Raw genomic sequence first — 25,398 nt, forward strand, 5'->3', positions numbered from 1 at the left:
AGGTACATTCATCTATGATGACTGCATTAGTGGAGTGATAGGATAGCAAGACTTGTACCTTTCACTTGGCTATAGGAGAGGCTACCATCACACTATTAGACATCTGGAGGATCTTGAAGATCCCCATTTGTGGTGTTATTTCTGAGTACCAACTAGATGCAACATAGTACTACCTTCATCAGGTGTGTGAGTATGATAGATTACCGATAGATGGGACATGATTACATCTTGGGCAAGTGATGCAGATTAGGCACATTCCACGCCTAGTGCTCATGATTTGTGGATTGATCAATGGGCAAGTGATGCTAGATTTTGGTGGACATGGTTTCTCAATAGGGTGGAGTAGGTGTGTGTACTACATGGTACACAACTGTATGGAGTATGCGTGGGGAGTGGCTATGTTGGGGTAGTTGTACCACATCATGCATTTAGTTTTGTATCGAGAGTATCAGAGTCTTTTTGTAGGAGTGACTCTTTTGCATATATGGGTGTGGGAGCATATCACAGTGACATGACTAGTGGGGGTTCAGAACAGATGGTGATGGTTCCCATATGTGGATTGATACAGGGGACTATTCCATTATACTAGGCTTGGGGCGATATGGTTTTGGAGGAGAGTCTTTGATGAGCTAGTGTTGTTCACCTAGAGGCCCTTTTTAGGTTGCGAGAGATGGAGAGGGGACTAGCAACTACACTGGGCACAGTCCGAGATGTGGCTATTTAGCCATTTAGTACATGTCTTTGAGAACTATGTGCCACATTGGGTGGCCCAATAGTTTGGGGGTATCCAGGATACAATGGAGGTAGAGTAGTTATATCTGAGGATCACTCATGAGACCAAGACATGGGGGTAGGCTATTAGCCCTCTAGAGGTTCGAGTGAGTTGGGAGGGTGCAGATAACAAGGTATGGGATGAGTGGGGGGAGGAAGGGGATGACATAGCTATGATTGATGGATATTGGGGCTGGTGGGAGGCTCACTTTCCAATCTGAGTCACTATTCCCAGAGTTCTAGAGGAGGATGAGCTACGCCCATCTATTGATGAGGTCATAAATGGGGAGGATGAGGGTCTTTTAGATAGGGTAGGAGCAGTAGGGGAGGGTATGGAGGACAAGGTCAAAGGAGAGGAGGGGTGATGAGAGGAGGGGTGAGGAGAGGAGGGGGTCAGTAGAGTAAGCAAGGGGGATAGTAGGCACAAATCTAGTCATCGGTTGCACAGGTTAGGCCGATTAGGGAGAGGGAGAGGAAGGGGATGGAGGACAGCTGATGGACATTCTAGACATATAGGTGCAAGGTGAGGGAGTACCAATACATGTACATGTACAAGGAGTAGTAGAGGAGATGGTACCGAGGGATGAGTATGATAGAGTTGTACAAGAGATGGATGGTGCTCGGGCTAAGGCTAAGAGCCTGGATGATCAGTTACAGGGACTAGATGCTGCCATGGAGAGGTACATGAGGGAAGAGGATAATATACAAGTGGAGAGGGAGAGCATAGATAGCCTACAATCAGAGGTCACATGGTTGTGGCAGGAGGTAGATGACCTAGTAGGGAGATTGGAGGAAAATCGGGCAGAGGTGGCAGCCTTGAGGGAGGAGAGGGATGATACAGACCATCTTCTAGAGGAGATGAGGACTGGTGGAGCCATCAGGAAACTGAGGATAAAGATAGAGAGAGTGGATGGGGAGATGGATGCACTCTAGGTGTGGCTTAGTAGAGTAGGGGTAGATGCAGGGAGGTTGCGGGCATAGCGAGATGCAGCCCATCGAATTTTGGAGCTTGTCGGTTTTGCACAGGTGTATGTAGACCTCACTAGCCAGTAGCAACGAGTGGAGAGTTTGGGTCAGGAGGTAGAATATTATAGGGGTATGTATCATGGGGTAGTTCCAGTAGATTAGATAGTTGCATCTTACACTGAGAGGAGGTGATCTCAGGGGACTCAGAGTCAACACTCGACCCAAATTTAGTAGATAGGAGGCTCAATGGCTATGAGGCCACCAAGAGGGGGTGTGGGACCATCTGGAGGCACAATTGGGAAAGGGGACAAAGATGAGGAGATAGAGAGTGTGGGCTAGCCTTATTATACGTGACATTGTATTTTGACCCTTCGGGGATTTATATCATTATACCATGATTGACACATTCACTAATTTTTGAGATATATATGAGATGATTTTGGCAGCGTGTATGCATGTATGGAATTTATTATGGACATTGATGGCCTTTGATTATTATTTTATTATTATATGATGATGCCATGATTATTGATGCATGTGATGGATATTGTTTGACAATTTGTGATGTAGGATGGATGCATATGCATATGTTATATGATGTGTAATGTTGTTGAGATGTTTGTGGATATAGGATGCATGTGGATTATTTTATATGTATTCATATGTTGTCTAACATGTTTGTGGATTCAGGATTTATGGGGATGATATGATGTGCATGTTTTTGGATTTTAATGTTAAGAGATCTGAAGAAGATATCCCTGAGGCTGCACCTTTTGGAACCAAATTCATAATCTGTAGTGAAAAAACAAATCCTAACCCAAAATGTCTAATCATCTCATTGCAAATTAATATGGAATAATAGTATTTTCTACATTTAATTTGACACATTGATCCAATATTTGCTTAACAATTTGATCTAGACTTGTTCATTTTTTTATTATATTTGATTGTCTTTGCTCATAGATTAGGGATTTGACAGCGGATGTGACCTGGTATTGCTGTTGTGAACTTTACTTTTTTAGGCTGTCAAATTTCTTGTCATTTGTAAAGTGTCGCAAAATGAATGACTATGGGATTTTGATGCATGATGTGTTGAATGTGGTTATTTTCAAATGTTTTATATTGAATGATGTGATCATTAATGCTATATGAGATTCTAATGTTTGAATGGGCTTTAATTAGCCTTACATTATTATGAACCTATGATGTGTGATTGTGAACATGCATGACAGATACATTTCGATAGATAGTGAAGATTGTATGTACTATTCACATGTTTGTAATGAATAATGCAACTAAATGCTACTAAATGAATAAAATGAGTATGCTAATAAAGTGATAATGCAACTAATGATTATGCAACTTAAATGGACAATGCAATTGATGTTGAATGATAATGCATAATGATGTGACTTTTTTAGAATATGCCAACCATAGTACAACAATATAGGATTAGAAGAAATTAAGAAAATGAATAAATTGAGGTCTCCAAAATATGTAATGATAGGATGAAATATAGATGACTGGATAGAAGGGATTTGTTGTGCAAAATGTGGAGAGTAAACCTATTTTGATTTTTCCAAGGATAGTCTACATCAGTGATTATAGGAATCAGGATGTTATGAAAAAATCCAAAGCATGGACTGACTCTCAGACAAACAGGAATCTCTAGTATACAACTATGTAAACACCATATAGATGTAGGTACAGGGTTGTAGGTTCATACGAAAGAGACCTTCAAACACACCATACCACAAAACATGCCTCAGTATGCCCCTTTCCATAACATACCAAGATATAGATTGATCCTGGAAGCTATGGGTAGGAATAGTCATAGTGATGAATACTAAGAGGGGGGGGTGAATTAGTATACCAAAAAATACTGTAATCAATCTTTTAAATAGTTTAGCAGATAACCGGTGCAACAAATTCACTAATAAACTGGTTAAGATAAGTGCAAACCAAATAGAAAACAAAGCATTCACCCACAAAAGCACAATCACCATAACACAAGATATTTGACATGGAAACCCAAATGGGAAAAACCATGGTGAGTAGAAACTCACAAGTAACTATCTGCAAAATAGTAACCAAACTGGTTAAGGTTATACAATGTTGTTCACCAGAGTAGATCCTGTTAGGAATATAGATCTTTGTTAGGAGATAAGTCTTGTTAAAGACTACTCGTAATAGGATTTAAGATCCACAGTTGTGAACCACCTTGTTAGAGGATTTACAAAGGCTTTGCTAGGCCTACCTGGTTAAGGGTTTCAGACTTGTCGAAGATATTAGTATTCAATAAGTGAATGATCTAGATAATAGCACAATATGCTTAATTAGATCCTTGACAGCTCATAGTTAATACATTTCATCATTACTTTAGTCTTCAATATCTCCACACTCTACCTCTTCACACAAACCTAATCTTCTATTCAATGATCACACATAACCTTTTCTATTCTATATTTCATATATACAAACCCTAGACATGATGTCCTTATAAAGGAATCTGATTTCATGTCAGTCCAATAGAATTAGACTACAAGTTCCTAGGTACAGTGCATCTAGATACATTTGGTAACATGACACAAACACACTGCCAAAGTGTCGGTGGATGATAACTCATCACACATTACAATAATACCGGTTAGTAACTCATCACAGATATATACTAGTTAATACAATATATCGATTACCGGTTGTCAAAAATGAAAATTGGAAGATCGTAGTGTTCCGATCAAAAGTTAACTACCACTTGGGTCCTTCGTACTGCTTGAGATCCTTGAACTGCTTGGGGTCTTCATACCACTTGGGATCTTCGGTCAATCTATGACCAGTAAACCATCTTCTGCAAAATACCGATAGTCTAAAGACTATTCATTCAATAATACACAATACTAGTTGGAACAATTACTAGTTGAGAATAACTCATACATAAAGAAAGTGTGTGTCCATCAATGACAATAAAAGCATCATCAAAATGCCAACACATAGGACAAAGTGATCCAAATCAAAACAAATAGACCAAATCATGCAAACAAAATGCATAAGGCCAACTGACATCTCTTGCCAAGAGTAGGACTTAGGATTTGTGAATATACTATCGGATAGGGGTGTTGGCAAATGCACACTCCAATGAGAAATTGTAGGTGATTGAAGGTATTGTCATTAATGGAAACCTTACAATCATATGATATGGGTAGGAACCGGCATTGGTAGACTGTACACCGACATAAAGTTCACCGGCACCAAAAAGAAAGATTACCGACACCTTGGCTGATAGGAATTTTGTTTAATTATATTTTGTATTTAATTGTAAAATCCTTTTGTAAGCCGATATGGCGGATTATAATAAGACTCATATAAGTATGAGATCTTGTACATCTTTCAGGAGATGTATGTATGGTTAGATTATTGTAGACCTAATGTACAAATTGTAAGGCAGATTTTGGATAAGGGTTTATGATTATTACAAGAGCTTAAACCTGTACTGAACCTGGCATAGCAGATGCTGATCTAAAGCAGTAAATGACATTGGATTTGTATAATCCAATTTTGTAAGTCAGTGAAACTTCTTCTGTAACTGAGCAGTGAGCTCGAGGCACTTGGCCTTCTGCATGTGCAGGCCCCTATTGTAATAGTAATATTCTTTTATTGGCCAGTAAGCGAATATTGTGGGTCATAAATCCCACTGAGGTTTTTCCCACACTGGGTTTCCTCATTAAAAATATTGTGTTATGGTGTGTCTTTCATGTTGTTCTTATTGTTCTTATTTACTGCATTAATTTTGGTTAACTGGTACACTGTTTTGGAATGCTTTTCATATATTAAATTCAGAAAATTCATTAACCGGTCAGATGTTGATTCAGCCCCCCTCTCAGTATCTTTGGGAATCCTAACAATTGGTATCAGAGCCTAGTCCTCTATTTTCAAAAGCCTAATAGCTTGAGGAAGATTCTGACACCGGTAGAGATGGAAAAATTGAGAAAGCAATTGGAAACAACTCTTTCAAAGTATGATACAGAAAAAGTGAAGAATATTAAACTTGAAGATGATCTGAAGGCTACATAGGATATCATTCAAGGACTTCAAGAGAATCTCACTATTGCAAGGAAAAAAATAAGAGAACTTTGTGAAAAGATGCAGAATGATGATGATGAAAAAGAAACTCTTAATGATCTGGTGAACAAACTGAGACAAGAAAATAGTACAATGAAGAATAAGATGCAGGATATGACTATGAGATTTTATAAAGAGACTGAAAATTAGAAGAAGAATGAAGATGACTTGACTAGAAGAATCAATGATGCTACAAATGAAAATCTAAGACTCAGTCATGAGAATAATATGCTTAAAATAGATCTAATTCACTTAGAACATTACAAAACTGAACTCATGAGATAGAAAGATTTCTTGGAAAATGATTTGGCTACTGCAAATCAACATAAGGAGAAATTCAAGAAAATTTTAGAGGAACTTGGTGACATGCTAAAGAATCAAAAACCTAATGGTGATACAAATGGCCTTGGCTTTGAAGTTGGTGAAAGCTCTGGTACTGCAAATAATCATGATCATAGCAAACCGGTAAGACAACCTAATGCTTACAAATTTAATGGGAAATGCTTTAACTATAACAAGTATAGTCATATAGAAAATCAGTGTAGATCTAAAAATTATCAAAACACTAATACATCCACCGGTCAATGTTCTAAATGCAACAAAGTTGGTCGTAATTCAGAAAATTGCAGAATGAATGTAAGATGTTATGTTTGTGGAAAATTTGGACACTTATCTAATCAATGAAGAACACATACCGGCATATGATATGGAAAATCTATTCAGAAAAACAATGTGACTTGTTATGCTTGCAACAAGATTGGGCATATTGTAAAATTTTGTAGAAGTGAGACTTCACCGACAAATAACAAAGGACCCAGCTTGAAAGGTAAAGAAAAAGTTGAAGAGGTAAAGCAAGAATTCTCAAAGCAATGGATTAGAAAGTCAGATAAGAATGTTGATGGGAATACTCCTCCACCGGCAGAACAGAGTATCACTCCACTAGAAGGAGACTCTTCATCTAACTAAGAAATAATCCTTTGGGGGTATGGCAACAAATTGAAAACATGCTAATTGACCCTCAGTTGATGGTGAGAAGTTGGATTACTTCTTTACTAGCAAATGCGTTAAGTTTTTGACTTAACCAATAGGCATTAAATGTCGTAGTTGAAAGAAATAACATTATAAAGAAAGTGTTTTGGCTCCTTTTTCATTCACTGAGCATTCAAATCTCTAAGAGCGCAAAAATACCAAGCGAAGACATCCTTAGCGAAAAAGTAAAGTAGTTCTTTCAAGCACTCATCCTAAAGGAAGATTAAGGTATTTATAGCTATGGCTTCTTCATCTACACCTGAATTTATTGCAAACCCTATTGTGATTGAAGTTATCAAGTGCCCTAGACCCGTATTCAAACTTATTCCCAAAATTGAGAAGAAAGATGATACCCTAGGAGCATTTTCAAAAATACCTAAGGGAGTAGTTTATGCAGAGGATCCTAGAATGTATATACATTGTCATATTGAGGAACTAGGAGATGATGAAATTAAGAACATGTATAGAATTGTAATCTATGATGTAAATGGTAATATCAAACCGGAACACAAGGTAGTGGAAACCCTAGGTTTTGTGGATATTCTTAACATCCCCGATTTTCCTAAAGATCTGATAAGAATAGTCCTAAGAAGAGTCCATGGCAAACTATTTTGGTTGGATTCCATCCATAAGATCACTAAAGAGGTAGTTAGGGCAGTAATAGGCTTACCCTCCACTGGTAGCAGGCCTGACAGAACTAAAAAAGTTTCTAATGACACTATGATGAACTTAACCAATGCAACATTTGACAAAAGATCCCTAAGAGTCAATGATGTGAAGGACATAAATGTTAGATTTGTCAGTATGATTCTTGGCTATAAGGCTACACATGTAAATAGGTTAAACTCAGTATCTAGCCTATGTATTAAAAGTGCATATGACATGGTGAATGACAATACAAGAATAGATGTGTGTGAATGGCTTAAAGATGAATTGATAGACAGTTTGAAGAAAATAAAAGGTGATAAGAAGGGAACTTTCAGATTTGGTAACTTAATTGTATGCTTAATGTTATACATCACAAAGGATGTACTCGGTATTGGTAGGAAAGACTTTGGTTTTGATATAGCAGTAGGAAAACAACTTCTTGATAGACTGACCAACATGGGAGATAACAGGGACAAAAACATAAATGAATATTTTCAAACCCTGAAAGCAAGAATGAAGACAAGAATAAGGCTATCTCAAGCAATTGTTGATAAATATCAAAAAGAGATATGCTTTGTGATCAAGAAAGATGAAATCTAGATGGAGGCAGTTATCCCTAGGACTATTTGGGTAACCAAGATGGGATATGAGACAGATGATAACATAATTGAGACTTATGCAAAAGTCCTCCTTGAAGCACTAAAGGAACCATCTAAGAAAGTTTTTGGCAATGCAGAAATAATTGAGAGTGGTATCCAATCTCAGAAAAGAGTCAAGAAAACTAAACAGATAGTTAGGAGAGGTTCAAAATAGGAAAAAGCAATAAAGGAAGATGTTTTGAATAAAATAGGTATTAAGGAGAGTGAATTGGAAGGACTACAACCAGAGACACATCTCTCACCGGTTATTACTTCTTCAGACAATGAGATACCCATTGTATTCAAAAGAGTAGAAAGGAAAAGAAAACCCTCACCGGCACCCTCTCCTACACCCAGAAAGACAAGACAAAAGAAATAGGCAGTTAGGCCTCCAACTAAGAAGTTAACCCCAAAGAAAAAGAAGAAAAAATAGGCTATTGCTCCACTAGACAAACTTCTAAATGAAATAACTGAGGATGGAAAATTAAAAAATATTAGCAAGTTGTATAACACACTTTCCAATGATGATAAAGAGAGCATAGAGAATAGTGTAATTTTACACTTAGACATATACAAGAAATTTTTGATGGAGATTGTTGATGATATACCCAATGATTTATACAGAAGACTAGAAGCTAGAAGGGTAACTATTGTTGATTTAGATAAAAAGATGAAAAAAGAAAAATTACTTGCAGTTCATCTAGTGAACTCCACTAAAGAGATAGATGAATTAATCAATGAGGCCAACCGGATAGTATTTTCAACCGGTCACCAACATGTAGCACTAATGGCAGGCAGAGTGAATGAAATCTCTGAAGAAACTGCAAATCAATGGGATATATTTTTTGTTGAAAAGGAGAAACAAGAAGAACTTGAAAGACCTAAGACCATTAGAGTCTACCAAAAGGATAGGGATAAGAGGAAAGGTAAGGTAGGTGGACCTTCGAGCCTTAAGATGACTGATAACTTGCCCCCACCTCTCTCTAATACTCCACCAGTAGAAACTGTTGACAAACAACCGACAACAAAGAGTATGGAGACTCCTCATGAAGATACAAATCTTGAGTCTGAATTTTTGTACACTATGAACATAGACACCCAAGAGGTAAATATTATGGTTGATAAAGAGACCACTAAAGATAAGAAGAAAGATGTGCCTATTGAACCACCAACTGTAGATGTTGAGATTGGGATTGAGACACAAACTAAACAATTAGTTGATCCCCTATCTACTAGATTGTTGACTGATACAAACATTGCTAAACCCATTGAGCTAAAACAAGTGGCTGACAACAAAGTGAAAATAGTTGAGATATTGGCAATGGATAGTACAAAGGTGCATACTGAGAAACCAACAGTGAATACTGATACTTCATCAGAGAAACCGACAGTAGAGAGCATAGTGAAACCCACTAAGGCACATGTTGTGAAACAGGAACAGAAAACGGTTGAGGTATAGGCTCATGCAGAGACAATGCCACCAGCTTAATCTAAAAATCCCAAGCCTTTGGTAGTGGAAATGCAAACACAAACTGACCCTCTGTAAAAAGAGGAAAGCAAAGCAATCACAACCACTAACAGATTACAAATTGTGAAAATAGTTGGACAGTCATCCAGTACATCTATGACTAAATTCAGGCCTACAAATGTAACAGAGGTACTCTTGGATTCAATAAAGAAAATAACAAAGTGTAATGCATAGGCATATAAAGCCATAGATGACACCTTACCAATTTTGAAAATGATAGCTCCAAAGTGTATCATAAATAATAAAGATTCTTTGAGCCAGTTAGACACATTGTCTAAGTATATAACTGGTAACCTAATAACACTGGTCCAGATAAATGAAGATACATTCAAAGAGAAAATGAATAAAGAGAAAGAAAAATTCTTTGAGGAAATTGTTAAGAAGAATAAGGAACAAATGGAAACCTTATTACCGGCATTAGGAGAAAAAATTTTGGATTTCAAGAAACTGTATAGAGATACTTGCAAAACTGATATTTTGATAGAGGACATAGATTTGGAGATCAACAAAGCACAAAAAGAAATCAACAATATTGCTGACAACTTAATAGGAACATCAGATTCATTTTTGGAAGTTGAAAAGGATATTGCAGTTTTTGAGGTGAAAATTGAAAAGTTAGAAAAAGATAAAGTTTAAGGCAAAAGATTTAAAATGCAAACTAGGCCCTAAACTAGATTACCTCATTTCTTTGAGAAAATAAATTTATGAGGCTCTAGTTCCAAGACTTAAGACATCAAAAGAGAAAATGCACATACTCACCAGTACAATTCAAAGAATAGAAGAGGTATTAAAGGACAACAAAAGGTTCAGCGACAGTCAAAATCTTGCATTGGCAGACATCTATTAGATTGTAACTCACCGATTACAAGGATCTAGGTAGGAACCACACTCCACTGACAATGAATAACAACCTTTGTCATTGATGCCATAGGGGGAGTAGTGGAGATGATAAAAATGATCAGAAGAAAGACATCATCAACTCAGGGGGAGCACACATTTTGGTAACATAGTTTTGACAAGTTTTGGCAGATTCTTTTTGGACACTTTTTGGATTTTTCTCATGAGTGTTGCCATCAATGCCAAAGGGGGAGATTGTTGGAAAATGCACACTCCAATGAGAAATTGTAGGTGATTGAAGGTATTGTCATTGATGGCAACCTTACAATCATATGATACCAACAGGCACCAACACCGATAGACTCTACACCAGCATACAGTTCACCGGCACCGAAAAGAACGATTACTGACACCCTGGCCGATAGGAATTTTGTTTAATTATATTTTGTATTTAATTATAAAATCCTTTTGTAAGCTGACATGGTGGATTGTAATAAGAATCATATAAGTATGAGATCTTGTAGATCTTTCAGGAGATGTATGTATGGTTAGATTAATGTAGACCTAATGTGTGAATTGTAAGGCAGATTTTGGATAAGGGTTTATGGTTATTACAAGAGCTTAAACTGGTACTGAACCTGGTATAGAAGATGCTGATCTGAAGCAGTACAGGACATTGGATTTGTATAATCCAATTTTCTAAGTCAGTGAGACTTCTTCTATAACTGAGCAGTGAGCTCTAGGCACTTGGCCTTCCTGCATGTGCAGGCCCCTATTGTGATAGTAATATTCTCTTATTGGCCAATAAGCGAATATTGTGGGTAAAAAATCCCATCGAGGTTTTTCCCACACTAGGTTTCCTCATTAAAAATATTTTGTTGTGTTGTGTCTTTCATGTTGTGCTTATTGCTCTTATTTACTACATTAATTTTGGTTAATTGGTACACTATTTTGGAATGCTTTTCATATAATAAGTTCAGAAAATTCATTAACCAGCCAGATACTGGTTCACCCCCCCCTCTCAGTATCTTTGGGAATCCTAACAAGGGAAAGGATGCATCTTGATGGTAGGAGTGACTGATGGATCTAAATAGGCAACAGAGTAGATTACATCGACACATGAGTGCAAATGTGATACTTGACTACTAAGACTTGATGGAGTACATGTGGATGAACATTTGAATAACATGCAAGTCAAGAAGAATTCTAAGCTCAGGATTAGAAATTAAGCTCAATTTATTGGGATGAAAGATCAGATTGATGGGATGGAAGCTCAGTTGGATGGGATGAAAGCTCATTTGGATGGGATGATCCTTATTCATGATTTAGGAAAAGACTCATCATCATATGTTGGGGGAGAATGGGACAAGTGGGTAGGGTTGTTGCAGAGGATACTAAAATAGATCGTGACATCTATGGAGATGGTCAGGAGCACCTTGTTCCTTTTCCTTTTGTTGGGGGGGGGGTATGGCAGGGTCATCAGATCAATTTTCTTGATAGAATGAAGGAGACATTTAGCAATAGATAAGGTGATGGATGCCATGGGAGAAGATTTAAAAAATGATGTGGATTAAAGAATGAAGGAGATAAGAAGCTACAAGTAAGCAAAGTGGGATGTTGAAAAGTCTGACCTAATAGAGTATGACCTGATAGATGATGGATCTAGATTATTTACCTTGATGCCTATAAACAATTTTTCACCAAGGTACTTGTCCATAGAACCACAAAGTGGTTTTCACTGATGGACGAATTGATTTTTGTTTACTTTTTTTCTTTTTGTATTTTGTTTTCTTCATTTTTTTAATTTTTTGACAATTGGTGACCTTCTAAGGACTTAGACATAGAATCTCTTCAGGTGCATGATGTTCATAGGCTCATCCAAGGGATCTCCTTTAGAAGTAGCCAACTTCTATGCCCTTGATCCATATTTTGTTGTGATCACATAGGGTCCAAGAAAATTAGGCTCGAAGTTGCCTTTCTTTTTTGTTTCTTGCAGATTTCTCTGATTTTCCATAAGGACAAGATCACCAACTTCAAATTCCTAGGTTCTAACCTTCTTATTGTAGCTCAAGTGTAGGCAATTTTGATATACTCGAAGAGGATTTAAGGCCTTGAGGTGCTTTTGATCCAGCAATTCTAGCTCTTGCAGCCTGGCAACTTTGTATTCCTCATCAAGGAGGATATTCTGCAGGGATACCCTTAGGGAGGGGATCTGAATCTCAAGAGGGAGGACAGCTCTAGAGCTAAAGACAAGGGAATATAGAGTGGTACCTATGGGTGTGCAGATGGAGGTGCGCTAAGCCCACAAAGTGGGATGGAGTTGGAGGTGCCAATCATGACCAACTTTATTGACTGTCTTTTTAAGGATCTTGATTAAGGTTTTATTAGAAGCCTCAGCTTGATCATTTCCTTGCAGGTAATAGGGGGTGGAGAAGTGGTACTGGATGTCAAAACTTTGACAAAGATCTTTAACATCTTGATGCTTGAAGGGTATGCCATTATCCATGATGATAACTTTGGGGATTCCATATCGGCATATTAAATGGTTCAGAATGAATTTAGAGATCTTCTTCCTAGTGGTGAAGGTAAGAGGGATGGACTCCACCCACTTGGTGAAGTATTCAGTGGTGGTGATGATGAATTTGTGACCGTTGGAGGATGCAGGGTGGATTTTCCCAATGAGATCAAGCTCCCACTATGAGAAGGGCCAAGGTGTGATAAAAGGTTGTAGATCTTATGATGGATAATGAATCTTGTCACCATGCTTCTAACAAGGGATACATTTTTTCACATAATTATATGCATCTTCTTCCATTGTAGGCCAGTAATATCCCATTCACAAGAGATTTTTAGGCAAAGTGAGACCTCTTGACTGTGCCCCACAAATACCCTCATGCACTTCTTATTTGTCTAAACACCTTGTTTGTCTAGCCATTTGTTTGTTTAGACACCTTGTTTGTCTAGGCATCTTGTTTGTGAGACTTCCTTTTTGTCTAGACACCTTAGGAGGGAACCATCGAAATGCCTTTTGAACAAGGTGTCTCCAAGGATGGTGTAATGGGTGCAATGACAAATGAAGGTTTGTTGTTGGGTTTTGGGGAGGTGTGGAGGGACAATGTTGTCTCTTAGGTAGGTGAAGGTCTCTTGATACTAAGGGGATTCTGGACCAATTAGTACACACACCATTTTGGACTCAGGTAGTTCGTAAGCTGGTATGAAGAGTTGCTCGACTAGAAACTCACATTACTGACTATGTGTTGACATTTGAAGGAGAGAACTAATGTTGGCCATTGCATCTGTAGCTCTATTGTTAGTGCATGGGATGTGATCAAACTTGATTGATGTAAAGTGTTGCTTGAGATCCTCAACCATACTATGATAAGGAAGAAGCTTGTTATCTTTTTTTTGATACTCATCATTGACTTGTTTGATGACAAGTTGGGAATCACCATAGACATGTAATTCCAATATCTTCCATTGGATAGCCAAGCAGAGTCTAGTGATTAGTGCTTTGTATTATGTAATGTTGTTGGTGCATGCAAATGATATCTTGTCTAATTTAGGGATGAAATCCCCTTGAGGTGTGACCAACAATATGCCTACCCCGATCCGTTCTGCATGCAAGAAAAATAAAAATATAACTACCATGTGGAAGACATACTGACAATCATTATGGATTCATCTCAGAATTCTACGAGGATAGGGTGATCACCTTAAAGTGGAGCATTTGTTAATTGATCTACTTGTCCTTTGATTTCTTTTCTATCTACATACTCAATGTCGAACTCACTTAGTTTCATGACCCATTTAGTAGTTCTCCTTGTGAGAGAAACCTTTGATAAGAGATACTCAAGAGGGTCAATCTTAGAAATCAATTTTGTTGTATTGTTAAGCATGTAGTGTCAGAGTTTCTGTGTGTTGAAGACAAGTTCTAAGCATGCTCTTTAAATAGGGGTATTATTGAGCTCATATCCTACTAATGTGTGATTGATATAGTATATGGCATGATCTTTTCTTTGATCATCTGTTTGTGCCAATAATGCCCCCATTGTCATTATGGTTGTTGATATGTATAGAAGGAGTGGTTGCCCTAGAATAAGAGGCATAAGTATGGGAGGTGACGTGAGGTATTCTTTGATTTTTTTAAAAGCCTTCTGACACAGGTAGTCCCATTTGAATTTGGTGTCCTTGCATAATAAGTGTGCAAATAGGTGACATTTATCTATGAGCTATGAGATAAAGCATCTAATGGATTGGATCTTTCCTTGAAGGTTGTGTACTTGTCTAAGAGTCTTTAAGGGTGACATTTCCATGATATCTTTCACCTTTGTAGGATAAACCTCTATGCCTCTATAGGAAACAATAAACCCTAACAATTTCCTAGATGTAACAACAAAAATGCACTTCTTAGGATTTAGGAACAACTTATATTTTTCCAATCTCTCAAATATCAACCTTATGATAGGGATATGTTCATCTCTTGTCTTTGATTTTCCTAGGAGATCATCTAAATAATCTTCCATGGTTTTATGCAAGAGGTCATGAAAGATGGTTGTCATTGCTCATTGATATGTTGCTCCAGCATTCTTGAGACCAAAAGGTGTGACTTGATAACAAAAAGTGCCCCATGGCATGGTGAATGTTGTTTTGCGTTGGTCTTCTTTTGCTATTTTGATTTGATTGTATCCAAAAAATCCATCCATGAGCAACAATATTTCATGTCCTACTGTGAGATCTACGATCATGTCTATGTTGGGGAGTAGGAAGTCACCTTTAGGGCATGCTTTATTCAAATCTCATAAATCTATGCAAATGTGGATGCCCCTAGTAGATTTATTGACAAGGATAATGTTAGACATCCAACATCCAACATCCTCTGAAGTTCCTCTTTGACAAGGAGTGTTATATGTGGATGCATCTTGTGTAATTTCTACTTTACAGGTTTAACATCTAGACGGACAACAAGGCTATGGACTACTAAGTTTGGATCAAGGCCAAGCATTTCAGCATATGACTGGGCAAAATTGAACTTTTTTTTTAAGAGAAAATTGATAAAGTCGTATTTTTCTTGATCCAACAAAGACTTAGCATTGAGCATGTTCTTTGTGGTGTCTGTAGTGCCTACATTGATAGCATTTTTTTCTTCAATAAGTAGGGTTGACCTGTCTTCTTGCAGAGGAAAAATGGTAGGGAGGTCAAGTTCCTAATCCTCAAGTGCCTAATCCAGGTTTTCACTTGTGGATACACCCTTTATTTTTACTTTTTCTTCATCTAAAGGTTCCTCAGGGAGGTTTTCACCCAAGGAATCATGATTTTTCTTTTTATTGTCTTTTTTGTGACTAAGGGCATTGACCTGACTACCAAAGTATCCATTCTCATGTAGTTGGATCCATGAAATTTGTTGTAGTCTTCCAAATTGCACATAGTTAGGAGAGTCATGAGAGCATTATCATCAGCACATATGTCCAAAGCAGGCTTGTCTTGTTGGTCCCAGTCTATAATCTCAGGTTGGACAAGTTGTAGCTCATATGGAGTGGAAGGGATTACGAGGGTGATGGAATTGATATTGGTGTCAAAGAAGATGTCATCTTCATATTCAAAAGGCATTTCATGAAATTCCTCTTCATCAAAGTCTTTGAAATCCAAAAGGGAATCTATAGGGGTATTGACGACAATGATCTTAGGTACTAGAGTGTAACCCAAGCCCCTATTATACTTGTATGAGATGGGATTTATTGGTTCTTTGATTCCTTTTTCTTCTAGCCCCATACCACATCCTTTATAATCCATCTTATCTACGATGGTTGATGATTTTGCATACATCTTCTTGGGGATCTTTGTTGGTTCGTCATCCTCTTCACAACACAACCAAGAGGAAAAGTCTATCTTGTTGTTATATGGAGCCTAATCAGACTTGGAGGTTAAATTTTCCCTACTTCTATCTGTTGTCACTATTTTGACTATTGGGTGATTTTGTTCTCTAATCCGTTATAATCTTCAAAAAATTATGCTTTGTACTTCATTTTTTTCCTCTGAGGGTTTTGGTCTAAGGGTTTAAGGTTCTGCAATTTACCCTTTTTTATTTGAAGTCCATGCATTATATTTCTGTGTTACTTTTTCCATTTAAGTGGAAAGGTCGCTCCACCATAAAAAGAGGTCCCCCCTTTTACATTTATCCTAGGTAGGACCTTAAGTATGTTTTATTTCTATGCCTTCCCCTAAGTCTTATTTCCTTGTGGGGCTTCCTAAAGATTGTGCAAGTTCTTGTTGATCTAACAGTGCACATTGATTCACGGAAGGAAGATGTGTAGAACTTACCCTTCACGAAATAGTGAAAAGGTGGCAGGCCCAGGTAAAGTGGTCGCAAGGAAGGCTAATGGATGATCATCTCCCTGAAGATCTAACAGACCGTGTTGTTTCACAGCCCAAACATGCATGAGATTTATCCTTCATAGAGCAGCGAAGGGATGGTGGACCCGGGCAGGTGGGCTAAAGAATCAAGTTTAAAATCAGGCATGTTTCTCAAGATCTGGCAATCCGCGTTGATTCACGAAGTAAAGTTGCTAGAGATTTATCTTTCACAAAGTAGCAAAATCCTGGTGGGCCCCAAGAGGTAAGTGAATCCTCTGGTTTAAAATCAGTCATATCCAAGAAGATCTGGTGATCAACACTTTTTCACTTGGCAAGATGTCTGAAGTTTACCTTTCACGAAGTGGCAAAAAGGTAGTGGGCCTAGTGAAAGGGTTGCTTGTAAGGTAAAAAGGGTGCATCTTAAGATAGATCCAATGGTCCGCATTATTTCGCTGGGTGAAATAGCATGCAATTTATCCTTCACGAAGTAGTGAAAGGATGTTGGGCCTGGGGGGTAGACTGTTCTTGGTTTTTAAAGACTGATCAACTTGGAGTTGATTGGACAGCTCACGTTGATTCGCAGCTAGAAGCAACACAAAATTTACCTTCCATGAAGTGGCAAAATGAGTTGGCGGTTACATGGTGGATGATGTGGTAGAATAGTTGGATGCCTGGCTGAGGTGAAAGGGAATTTGTCAGATAGACATGTGGCTCCAAAGGATCATAAAGGGCCCACTTGTTAGTTAGATGAGAGGGGGGGTGAATCAAATAAACTCACAATGCAATGTTCTAATCAGATTCAACCTCGGTAGAACTTACTTGATATGCAACTATGACTGTAAAATCATTCAAACTCATAAACAGATAAACTCAAAATATCAAAACACATTTAACACCAGATTTAATGTGGAAACCCTAATAGGGAAAAATAACTATGGGATTTCAGACCCATAAGAAAATATACTCTTCTAGAGTATGCTTGGTTAAAAGCCAATCTTGTTAAAGATTACATAAACACATTGCTAGATGTGACTCGGTAAAGGGATTTCCCTTAGATCTATCTGAATCTTGCACTTTGTTAGAAGTGACCTTGTCAAAGGATTTCAAACACTCAACTAGAATGTTACCTTCCTAGAGGATTTACAAATAAGACTGTTAGGTCCACTCGGTTAAGAGATTTCCTATCACTTACAAAAATAAATAATAGTAATAAAATATATTTGTAACTTCACATATGAAATGTTATAGTAGATTCTATGTGCTCAAGATAATCTTGTCATAAGACTTATCTTTCTCCTTGCTGGGCTTCTCACTCTGTTCTTCAATCAAATCTTCAATCTTCTGTATTTGGTAATCACTTCTGTAGCATCACTATGCTTCTATTTGCCTGCATACTTTGTTCATCAACATTTCTTTATTTATAAGAAATTCCTAACCACTTAATCTCCTTAATCACATTTCCCATGATTAATCTTAGCCATCAGATCTTCAAACTTGACTAGGTTCATTGAATCCTTCGATCTGAAAAACATTTTATCTTGCCTTGAAACTTGTATTCCTTCCTTGGTACTTGTGCTTGGTTATGACTGTTCAATATGTGCTGTATATCTAACTCTTGAATTTTCATTGATGTTGATCCTTAAGAAACTTCTTGCATGTCATTCCAATCTTCTATAAATCTCCATCTCATTGGCATCCTTCATTTAATAATGTATTCACTCACTCAATGCATTCTGTTACTGCTTGGTTGATACTCGTTTAATTATGAACTTTACTCAGTAGACATTCTCTTCTCAGTTGCTTCTTCCTGGCGACGCTCAGTGACTGATAATCTTGGAGTTTACCGATTAGCTCCTTCCTCGGTAAAATAGAATAGTATCAAACCTTTACCCATTCTATTGCATGAAATATTTTCTCCTTCTTGTTCAGTCTTCGAATACACATATATAGGATATCAAAACAATCAAAATATCATAATCTCATCACTATCTAACTCAGTAATAGTTTCCCATTGAATAACTTATTACTCCCCTTCATTTTCACATTCTTTCAGTGTCACTTACCGACATCTTTATACTCATCAAAACATACTCTTTAAGATATGGCAACATCATACTGAATCAAATAATCAATTGCTTGACATCAATGACAAAATAATAATATTAAGACAGTAATCATCCTTTATCAATTATATCATCAACCAACAAACTTATTGTAATGCTAACACCACTTTGATTGAGCGGCGATGGTGATGAAATTCATGGCTAGGTAAAGCACATGGTAGTTTATATGTGGAGCCCGATGGAGTTCTTGAATGAATGAATGGCTAACACGTAAGAGTTATTTATTGGAAATAAATAAGGCAGGTAAAATTCCATGCAGAGGGCCCACTTCAAAGGATAAAGGATGTTAAAGGTTACACATCTCGAAAGGGATCCAACGACAAGCGTTGTTTCACAGCCCGAAGATGCAAGGTTTTTAAACTTCATGAAACATTGAAAACCATTAGCAGTGACAACTTCATGTGGTTAGTTAAAAGGACTAATGATCACCGTGGATAGTAAAGATCAAGCAGATGGTAGAAGATCTAACGGCCAGTGTTGTTTCACATAAAAGAGATGCGTGAGATTTATGCTTTGCGAAATAGAGAAAGGAAGGTGAGACCCATTTTTAAGCAGGATGACCTAGGTAAGGTAAGAAACGTGCATGTTCTTCAGGATCTGATAGATGGTGTTGTTTTGCATGGCAAAGATGTGAGGTTTTTAATTTTTGTGATACAGCGAAAAGCCAGGACACTGAGAATTTCTTTGTGGTCCGTTGGAGCTTTTTTTCAAATTCAATTGTGAATTGATTGTTGAAGCAGGTGGATTAATGTCTCAATTCAATCCTCTGTTGTCATATTAAGCCTCACATCAACTAAATTTTAGTGTCATTTCAAAGAGTTTTGCAAAGGAACCATTGCATAGAGTGAATTTCTTTAGGCAACAAGTAAGTTCTCCAAATTGTTTAACAGTTACAGTCTGAATTGATATCATTGGGCGCTTCATTTCTCATAGGTTTGTTTGAGTTTAAATTGAAATAGTTGTAATTCAAAGATGGCACCTTGAAGAGACTTCATAGGGAAGGTAAATTATCAGGATAGAGCTATATGTGCTGATTTACTAGAACAATTAACCATGTCAACAAATGTCACTGCTAAAATAAAAGAATTAGTGCCCAAGGCCCCCTGTCTAAGAATTGGAGACAGTTTATATGACAAAGAGAACTGGTTAAGGGATTCGTGGATAGGGATATCAAGTTTGGGACTCTTCAAAGTGGGATTTGGCCAAAGACATTCCCTGGCTCCAATGAATAGTATATGGGAGTTAGATGTGGGAAATCTCATAGTCCCTGGGGTTTTCATGGATGTGGACTTGATAACTCAGATTGCTAATAATTATGACCCTGTTGCCAGATGTGTGAGAAATATGAATGGGGGAGCTTTAATTAAGATAAATGATGATGAATTTAGGAATGTGTTTAAGCTCAGTGAGGTATCAAATTATTTAGAGCCAATCAATTTTGATACACTTGTACAGGTTTATAATGTGCAGAGAGATCACCTCAGGAGTGGCCCTTTGAAAGAATTTTTTGTCAAAATAGGAGCATTAACTATTGTAGGCCCTAGTACCATGGAACCCTTCTCTCTAAATATTTTTACTCTGAGGGCTAAAGGGATGTATTGGTCACTATGTCAGATTTTTGGGGAAGATGTTGAAACCACCATGCTAACTCCCTATATGTTAATGATAGCACAAATTTTGAACCCCTTTCTGGCAGTAACTTTTGATTTTGCACCTTATCTCACTAATGCAATCCATGCAAGGCTGATAGGGATTAAAAATGGTAAGGTAGACAAACCTTTTGGGTGCTACTCTCTTCTTATGCACATGTTCTTGTTCAAAGGTGCTGATTATTTTGTTGAGGAAATGGACCTAGTTAAGGAAAAGGATGGTGAAGAGATGTCTGTGCATTTATGGAGCACAATTTTATCTTGGGATGGAGAGGATGCTAGTTACTTGTAGTTTGATAGATGTTTTGCATCTAGGCTTAGGATCCTCTTGTGCCCACAAAACCCTAGGATCCCTAAGGCTCTTTTAGAATTTGCCGAAGGTATCAAGATTGTTCACAATTGGGGTGATATATATTTATACCCTGTCTCTACTATGTTCAGAGTTTTTGGTTTCAGAGGCACCCCTTACTTGCTCCCCTATCAAGTCCCATTGAAGATAGGAATTACAAAGGTCCTGAAGCAAGTTGGGGGTGTGCAAGAGGCAGAATTAACAAATAGGGGAAAAGGGACCATTTTCCCAACTGTCACCATGGCTCATCAATTTGTAATCACCTAGGGTGGTTGGAAACACTTTGATGATTTCTTTCAACCATATAGGTTTTCTATTGTAGTATCAAGGTTTGTTGATCCTAAAGATTTCTTCAATGGCATGTTCAGAAAGAGAGCAGTATGTAAAGGTAGAGCTTACTAGTTCTATTTTCCTGAGGATCTGATCAGAAATGAATTCAATTTAGATGAGAAGGAATTGAGAAAATAAAATTGGATAGCATACAAAAAGGCTCTTGATTTTATCCACCAATTTGATAGTGGTTATGATCCTCTGTCTAATTTTACTCCCTTTGAGGAGAAAATTAAATTCTTAATTCTTTATTTTGAAGACCTAATGCAAACATCAAAGGAGAAGAGGGAAGCTATAATGAGAAATGATCATGAAAAGGCTAAGTTGGTTCTAGCCAAGCCTGCCTTTTCTAAGGCCATCCCTACAAGTGATTATGTGATGCATAAGAAGCCAAGGTACAATGTACTTGTACCAGTAACTAGTGAGCCCTCTATTTCAAAAGGGAAAAGAGCAATAGAAGATGTCATTGACATCCAAGACTCCCCTAAAAGGAAAAGGGTGGGCAAAGAGGTGCAAATAGGTGAACCTTTATACTCTGCATCCCAATCCCCTATCCATGTGGGAGATGAACAGGCAGTGGCTGGGCAATTGTTGTAGTTAGGGAGTCTCATGGAGATTGCCTACACATATGAGGAAACACAAGAGGGGATGCCTAAAGAACCACCTAGTGCTGAGATGAACTTGAATGCAAATGAGTTCAAAGGAAAGGAGTTATACCCTACTATCAAATGAACCAGTGAGGAGTTCCTGGCTGATAATAATTTTGTTACAACAAGGTCCTTTATGCAATTTGTTTGGAAACAAAACATTGAGAAATTTAAGGCAAGATGTGAGAAGAAAAAGAATGAGCAACCCCACAAAGATGCAACTGCAATGGAGGAAGAGGAGAAGCAAGAAATGATGGCAGATTTCAAGCCCATTACTCCTGAAAAGGGGAGAGAAATGGTATCAAAGGCTGGTGTGCTAATTCTTCCTGAATGGGATATAGCAGATGCCTTAGTGCATGAAGCAGTCAGGAAGGAAACTAAGCCCATGGAAGGAGTGACATTTAGCAAGGACAATGCTGCTTTGGTCATGTGGTCCCTAAAGAGGGATGGGAGTAGAAGAAGGAAGGATACTTCAGATTCCAATTACCTTGGAGGGATGATTGTTAAAAGAGTGAAGGATACAGGGGTGGTAGAAGCTTCCATCATAGTTCTAGAAACTGCAAAATTCAGTGTGGAAGTGGCTGAGAAGGAAGCTAAGGAGAGGGCTGATCTCTAGGTAAAACTAGAAACAATTTTAAAGGCTTATAATGAGGCCAAAGGAGAGATAGCCAACCAAGATAGCATCATTGCTAAATTACAGAGTCAATTGGTAGGGTAGTACCAGAAAGGTGAGCCCTCTACTTTAATGATTGCATCTTCTCCAAAAAGACCCTCACCCACCAGTCCTATCATCAAATTTCCCCCTTCTCCTATGTCTTCTAGTTTTCAACCAACTAAGACCATTCAAAATGAATTGGAAAAGATGAAGTAGGCTTAGGCCCTATTTGCAAGTAAATATGAGGAAAAGGTTAGGGCCACAATTTTGAGTTGTGCTGACACAGTAGGAGCCTCCATTGTGCACACTAACATGAAAAGAATTTTGGATATTTTGATTGAGCTGAATGGAGACAAGGCTAGTTTGGAGCCAATTTTGAATAAGTGGATGCCTAGAGAAGTGGATTTGGAACTTATGTGTGTATCCTATGATGAGTCAGGGTCTGATGCCAATATTACATCCACTTGTGAGTTAGTAAAAGAGATGACCAAGTTAGCAGAAGGAAGAGTTGGTGTAGAGAGGAAGGCTAACTTATATAGGAAGGAATACACTGAACATAAGTTTGAATTGTTTCTTGGTAATTTTGTTAGTCCAAATTAGTTGAAGGATAAACAAGTGTGGCTTGATGAGTTAGGAGCTAACTTGTCTCAGAGGGTGAATGAAGTCATCAATATAGATGACACATATTTGTTTGTCAAGACAATTGAAGAAATAGAGAAGACAAAGTCACATTATAGTTTTTTGGAATCAGTGGTTAAGAAAATTAGGAATACTGTTAGGATTCCCAAAGATACTGAGACAATGGGGGTGAATCAGTATCTAACCAATTTATAAATTTTCTTGACTTAAAACATGAAAAGCATATTAAAACTGTGTACCAGCAAACCAGAAATAATGCAACAAATAAGAACAACAACAACAACATGAGAAGCACACCATAACATAGTATTTTAATGAGGAAACTCAGTGTGGGAAAAACCTTAGTGGGATTTGTGACCCACAATATTTACTTACTGGCCAATAAGGGAATATTACTCTTACAATAGGGGCCTACACATGTAGGAAGGCCAAGTGCCTAGAGCTCACTGCTCAATTACAAAAGAAGTCACACTGACTTACAAAATTGGATTAAGAAAATCCAATGTCTTGTACTACTTCAAATTAGCATCTTCTATGCCAGATTCAGTACCTATTTAAGCTCTGCTACATACATAAACCCTTAACCAATAATTCGAATATTAGGTTTGCTACCTTCTATTCATATTTGACATCCTATCTCATCTACAAAATGATCTACAATGATCTCATACATATATGAGTCATATTACAATCTGCCATGTCGTCTTACAAAAGATTTTACAATTAATTACAAAATACATTAATACAAAATTGTTGTCGGCTAGGGTGTCGGTAGTCTTCCTTTTCACTGCCGATGTTTTGTGTGCCGATGTAGAGTCTGTCGGTGCCAGTGTCTGCCACTATCATATGATTGTGAGGTTGCCATCAATGAAAAAACCTTCAATCACATACAATTTCCCATTGGAGTGTGCATTTTCCAACAATCTCCCCCTTTGGCATTGATGGCAACACTCATGAGAAAAATCCAAGAATGTATCCAAAAATTTGAAGTCCAAAAATCTTTGCCAAAAAGTTGTATGTCCAAAAATGTATGCTCCCCTTGTGTAGATAATCTCTACTTCCTTCTGACCATTTTTCTCATCACACTACTCCCCCTTTGACATAAATGACAAAGGTTGTCATTCACTATCAGTGGAGTCTGGCCTAGATTCTTGTAACCGGTGGGTTACAATCTGAAAAATATCTATCAAAATCAAATTTATACCATTAGTGAAAGTTTTACTGTCTTTTATTGCCTCTTGTGTTCTCTGCATTGTACTGGTGAGAATGTGCATTTTCTCTTCCGGTGTCTTCAGTCTGGGAACCAGAGCCTCAGATATTTCTTTTCTCAAAGAAATGAGGTATTCTAGTCTTGGACCAAGTCTACATTTCAAGTCCTTTGCTTTATCCTTTATTCCCTATTTGTCATTCTCTAATTTCTTGATTTTCTCTTCTTGATTTGCAATCTTCTTCTCTATCTCCAAAAAATAATCTGATGTACCTATCAGATTGTCAGCAATATTGTTTATCTTATCTTGTGCTTTTCTAATTTCCTTGTCAAGATCCTCTGTTAGAATATTTGTTTTACAAGTGTCCCTGTATAGTTTCTTGAAGTCAAAAATTATCTCTCCAAGTTCCAGTAATAGGGTATACATTTTCTCCTTGTTTTTCTTCACAATATCCTCAAGAAATTTCTCTTTTTCTTTAATCATTCTTTCTTTAAATGTATCCTCATTTATTTGATCAACGGTCAATATGTTGCCAGTGATGAACTTAGACATTGTGTCTAGTTGACCTAAAGAATCCTTATTGTCAACAATGCATTTTGGTGCTATCAATTTAAGAATTGGAATTGTATCATCAATAGCCTTATAGGCTTGTGAATTATATTCTGTGATCTTCTTTATTGAATCCAACAAGACCTCTGTTACATTTGTAGGTCTGAATTCTGCTATAGAAGTACCAGATGTTTGTCCAATAGTCCTTACAATAGCCATGCTATCGGTTGTGGTAATTACCTTGCTTGATATGACCTCTGGTAGGTCAGTCTATGTTTGCATTTCTATAAGGGTTTGGGCTTTTCAGTTTGTGCCAGTGGCATTGTTTCTATTTGAACTTGTGCCTCAACATGTACCTATTT

Source organism: Cryptomeria japonica, chromosome 9, assembly GCF_030272615.1.
Source record: "Cryptomeria japonica chromosome 9, Sugi_1.0, whole genome shotgun sequence".
NCBI lineage: Eukaryota > Viridiplantae > Streptophyta > Pinopsida > Cupressales > Cupressaceae > Cryptomeria > Cryptomeria japonica.